Genomic DNA, 5,917 nt, shown 5'->3' with positions numbered 1-5,917 from the left:
GGCCGATTTGCCCGTCATTGCTGGAAAAATCGGGCGATCGTCAACATCGGCCGCAAATTTTCCAACATGCCCAATAAAAAATATGTGCAAAAACCCTGACCAATTAATGACCAAAATGACCAATTAACCCACTAACGGTGCGAAAAAATTGGCCGATTGTCGATCCATCTGTGGCCGGCATAAATCTACCCCCCCCCCCCCAATATCTAGAATTCACATCAGTCTGAACAGCCAACAAACCTCCTTTGAATGAAAGGAATTATCTGGTAAGTGAAGTCTTCAGTTTCCTCCAATAGGGAAGCGTATCGGCAGGACGTGCGCCCCGATAATACGGGATGACAGAACAGACTGAGCGGCGGGATGTCCCTGGAAATTACAAAACATTGGCGACTACACAGAACGCTTTCCTCTCCCAGGGCGCCGTAGTCATGGCGGAGAGAAGGACGCGGTCCGCGGTGTGTCTGGCGCTTTGTCTCTCTGCATTAGTTAAAGATGCAAATGAACGAGCCGTCCTGATGGATTGGAGCGGACGGGGCTGTGCGCACATCGGAGCTGATAATCGCGTATTGCAGCCCGCCGTTCCTAGCGTCATATTATCGCCATCCGTCTTGTACGACGCGAACCTGCGATGGCTCCTCTTATCGCTAATTAACAGGACGCTGGATTTATCCAACGCAGGAGCGCAGACGACGCAGGATGCGGGTATGTGGAGGAACAAAAGGATTCCTCGCTATGCATTGGATCTCGGTTTCTCTATATTAGGCAAATGTGACCAATCAGAAATCGGTTTTCAATGGCTTGACCACACTGAAGCGGTCACTGCTTGATATCAAACACAGAATGAACAGGAAGCATGTAACCGGAGATTGGAGTATTCCATGGAGCTGTACCTTCCCCCTAAGATGTGACCCGAGAAAAGAGCGCCTCCTCACACTCTACTGGCTGGCCTGTAGGACTCGTCTGGAACTAAACTCCCTCAATCAGCACTATTTGTATTCTTTATGCTGCCAGTATTAGTACATAGATGGGAAGGTACATTATATTTACTGCTTTTAAACTTTTTTAAAATTTTCAGTTACTTCCTGGTTTCTGGCCTAGGCCAAAATGATGTTATACATCTGAGAAGTCTTTAGGAGAGGAGGGGGGGCTTTCTTGGATAAGCACACACTCTTGTCCGCATGCCTGAGTTAAGGGCAGATGGATTCCAAGGCTGAAATGCTACCTGAATCATCTGCCCTTACTCAAGATGGCTGCATCCCAGGAGCCTTGAGGAGGGACTTTCTCATCTAAGCACAACCTTCTGCCTGCATGCCTGAGCTAAGGGCAGATGGATGTCAGAAAGAAATTGCTGAATGAATCATCTGCCCTAACTCAAGATGTCTGCAACCCAGGAGTCTTCACGAGGGGAGCAGGGGATTTCTCAGCTAAGCACACCTCCCTGCCTGCATGTTTGAGCTAAGGGCAGATGGATTCCAAGATATAAATGCTACTTTAATCATCTGCCCTAACTCAAGATGGCTGCATCCCAAGAGTCACCAGGAGGGGAGAAGGGCTTTCTCAGCTAAGAACACCCTCCTGCCTGCATGCTTGAGCTAAGGGCAGATGGATTCCAAGATGTAAATGCTAAAGGAATCATCTGCCCTAACTCAATATGGCTGCATCTCAGGAGTCTTCAGGAGGGGAGCAGGGGCTTTCTCAGCTAAGCACACCCTCCTGCCTGCATGTATATGGATTCCAAAAAGTAAATGCTGCATGAATCATCTGCCCTTACTCAAGATGCCAACTGCTTGAAATACTAGGGGAGTGTTTTTCAAAGTGAATTTCTCACTTTGGAGCTATGAAGACTGAAAAAGAATTAAATTGTGTTTTTCTCCCACTGATTGCAACAATGGGATATTATTCCCTCCACTGACACCAATGATGGGGCACTATTCCTCCCACTGACACCAATGATGGGGCACTATTCCTCCCACTGACACCAATGATGGGGCACTATTCCTCCCACTGACACCAGCGATGGGGCACTATTCCTCCCACTGATACCAATGATGGGGCACTATTCCTCCCACTGACACCAATGATGGGGCACTATTCCCTCCACTGACACCAACGATGGGGCACTATTCCTCCCACTGATACCAATGATGGGGCACTATTCCTCCCACTGACACCAATGATGGGGCACTATTCCTCCCACTGACACCAATGATGGGGCACTATTCCTCCTAGTGATACCAATGATAGGGTACTATTCCTTCCACTGACACCAATGATGGTGCACTATTCCTCCCACTGACACCAATGATGGGGCACTATTCCTTCCACTGACACCAATGATGGGGCACTATTCCTTCCACTGACACCAATGATGGGACACTATTCCTCCCACTGATACCAATGATGGGGCACTATTCCTTCCACTGACACCAATGATGGGGCACTATTCCCCCCACTGATACCAATGATGGGGCACTATTCCTTCCACTGACACCAATGATGGGACACTATTCCTCCCACTGACACCAATGATGGGGCACGTATTCCTCCCACTGACACCAATGATGGGACACTATTCCCAGGAATAAATACAGCACTGGATATGGTGGTCACACGACTGCCAAAAAAAAAAAAAAAGGTAAATGTAATAAATACGGTGTGTTGAAACGAGCTCTGCAGATTGTGAAGATGAAGAATGAACATACACTTTAACCTCAATACCCCGAGGGGGGGGGGGGTCACACGTTCCCGCGGAGCTGCAATATAACGCTCTCTCGCTAGGATCGCCGCGCTGTACTGCTGCAAACACTTGAGAGTTCCTTTCAAAGACGGAATAACGTGGAATAGTTATATATGAGGCCCCGAAGCCGGCGGAACAATAAAACACGTAAAGCGCTCGGTTCTCATGAATCCCGTTTGCTGGGGATTCAGATTAACGCAGAAGAAATCTCATTACCTCCGGAAATATGGACGGGGATTCCCGGGGAAGGAGAGGCTGCTAACGCCGAGATTTATACCTCCCGCCGCACGCCTTCCAGAAACGCGCTCGCTAAACGCCGAAATTAAACTGCTAAATACGAACAAGGAAGGTAAAAAATGGCAACAGTAACCGGCGGCGGCGATAAAACGCTCAGATCCTATGAGACGCAGATGGCGCTAATCCCACAAACCGCAAAGAGCACCCTGGGGTGTCGTGACCCGCCCCCCAAAGGTTGTGCTGCTGAGCAAAATCTCCCCTGGAGATGTCGAAAGTCACTGGAACGCGCTGTGCGCAACGTCTGCTAAACAAGGTGAAAAGGCCCCTCCCCCACCATCAGCTACTACTTTGGCAGCATAGGTCCAGGGGCGGACTGACCATTTGGAAACTCGGGCACTGCCGAGGGCCCGGGGTCAGTAGGGGGCCCCATGAGATGTCCCTGGTACCTTTTTCATAGGCTTTTTTTAGTTTGGGCAAGGACACAGGGGCCCCATGATCCCTATTGCCTGAGGGGCCCCATGATTTGTCAGTCCGCCCCTGCATAGGTCGCAGGTCCTGCTCTCTTTGCACCCCCCTCCTTTAGAAATGCCCAAAGTAGACCCAAGTCTTAAGCGGCAGACAGGGGCGATGCAAAAAAAATGATATATATAAATAGAGTTGGTCCTGGCCAGCTCAGCGGATCAGAGGGGAAGAATTTATGGACAGTCCCGAGGAACCCTTTATAATTATGGACAGTCCCGAGGAACCCTTTAAAATTATGGACAGTCCCGAGGAACCCTTTATAAATTATGGACAGTCCCGAGGAACCCTTTATAAATTATGGACAGTCCTGAGGAACCCTTTATAATTATGGACAGTCCCGAGGAACCCTTTATAAATTATGGACAGTCCCGAGGAACCCTTTATAAATTATGGACAGTCCTGAGGAACCCTTTATAAATTATGGACAGTCCCAAGGAACCCTTTATAATTTATGGACAGTCCCGAGGAACCCTTTATAATTTATGGACAGTCCCGAGGAACCCTTTAAAATTATGGACAGTCCCGAGGAACCCTTTATAAATTATGGACAGTCCCGAGGAACCCTTTATAATTTATGGACAGTCCCGAGGAACCCTTTATAAATTATGGACAGTCCCGAGGAACCCTTTATAATTTATGGACAGTCCTGAGGAACCCTTTATAATTTATGGACAGTCCTGAAAAACCCTTTATAATTTATGGACAGTCCTGAGGAACCCTTTATAATTTATGGACAGTCCTGAGGAACCCTTTATAATTTATGGATAGTCCCGAGGAACCCTTTATAATTATGGACAGTCCCAAGGAACCCTTTAAAATTATGGACAGTCCCGAGAAACCCTTTAAAATTATGGACAGTCCCAAGGAACCCTTTAAAATTATGGACAGTCCCGAGGAACCCATTATAATTATGGATAGTCCTGAGGAGACTGAGAATTTCCTCAGTCTCCCCTCCCCCAGTGATCAGACTGTACATTGTAACTCTACATCCAGTCACAAGGTAAGAGGCTGCAGCAGGGGCTGATCGGTGACAGACATTTGTGAGCTCAGCCAACAACTGCTGAGGCACCAGGATTTCCATGATTGTGTCATCTCAGTCCAGGAAGCAGATGGTGAACTTGGATGATGGCTAAACAAAGATGGCGCCATGAAACAGATGAAGGCATTGTCGGGGGGGGGGGGGGGTACTGTGATCTCTGTGGGAAGTAATAGATACCATGACTCATTACAGAGCGTGCTGAACTGTCACATGATACCTGATGACAGGTTCACTTTGAATATATGTGGATGGGGAACAGGGAAGTGAATTCTGTAGGTCTGGCGGAGATTTCAGCAGTCCTGGGTTCACGGTCACCAGAGACGCAGAGACCTTTTCACGCTACAACGCAGGCTGTCACCATGCAAATGTTCCCCTCCTCCGCCACGTCCCGCAGGTGATTAAAAAAACATTTCCATGTGAGGGGCCTGTAACAGGTTCCAGGCCGACCCATCTCCACATAACCGGGGAAGGTGTTAATCGCTCAGCAGAGTGTTGGGGGCCCCCGCCGTCACTCACTCTCCAGCCTTGCACTTGAAAACACATTTGTAGTATCATTTCCATTCTTCTCCCATATGTTTTCCTCTTGTAGGCGGCCGCGCTGCTCCAAAAACTGCAATTCCCAGCGGTGGCAAAACATGGCGCCTCCTCCCGCAACATCAAGCAGGAACACTGGATGTGACTGGCGTCTCCGCTTCGGGGGGAATCGGCGTGCTGCACGAGGAGCAGAGAGGCTTCATGGAATAAAAATGCTCGCAATTCCCACAGAGCAAAAAGGACGGTGAGAAGAAAAAACTCAAAAAGGGGGGAAAAAAAGGAATTTCCCAACGTTGCCAAATGTCTGAAGACGTCATAAACCGTCACCGTAGAAAGCGTTCTCCTCTGACGACTAACAATTGTCAGTACTATGACATCTGCCCTCTCAGGATTTGTACAGCGCGTCCGGTTCTTGCCGCGCAGCTGACGGGACTTTGGGACTACACGTCCCTTGATTCCTCAGGTTCAGTCCCTAATGCACGCCCGCTCTAACAACATCAGGTGACCTTCTGCTTTGGGGCGATTGTTCCATTAATAAAAATATAATAAATTTGCACCACAGAAAAATTACATTATTATTTATTATTACAGGTACTTATATTTCGCCGTCAATAGCCGTGTCATCAGCCGTGTCCGAGGTACTCGGCCGGTGACAGATCGCGCCGCTGCGCGGCTCTGCAGGCGCACAAACTGCGCATGCCCGAAAGGACGCCATATGGCGTCCACCCAGAAAGGTAAGGGTCAGGGGCGGACTGACAACTCATGGGGCCCCCAGGCAATAGGGGATCATGGGTCCCCTCTGTCCTTGCCCATACCCAAAAAAGCCAATGAAAGGTACCAGGGGCATC

The 5,917-nt window shown here is 48.9% G+C and overlaps 1 long non-coding RNA gene across 1 annotated transcript; it reads left to right on the top strand.

Moving 5' to 3' along the window:
* Nucleotides 1–4,715: 4,715 nt before the first annotated feature.
* Nucleotides 4,716–5,639, top strand: LOC149430855 (uncharacterized). Its single transcript, XR_016309386.1, has 2 exons — nucleotides 4,716–4,929; nucleotides 5,125–5,639. It is a non-coding gene; the product is annotated as an uncharacterized LOC149430855 (long non-coding RNA).
* Nucleotides 5,640–5,917: the final 278 nt, after the last annotated feature.

The sequence above is a fragment of the Staurois parvus genome, unplaced genomic scaffold (assembly GCF_062004578.1).
Source record: "Staurois parvus isolate SC_StPar_1 unplaced genomic scaffold, SC_StPar_1.0 ptg002456l, whole genome shotgun sequence".
In the NCBI taxonomy this organism is placed as follows: Eukaryota; Metazoa; Chordata; class Amphibia; order Anura; family Ranidae; genus Staurois; species Staurois parvus.
Note: the sequence above shows the minus strand (reverse complement) of the source record. Positions and strands in the feature narration are given on the sequence as shown.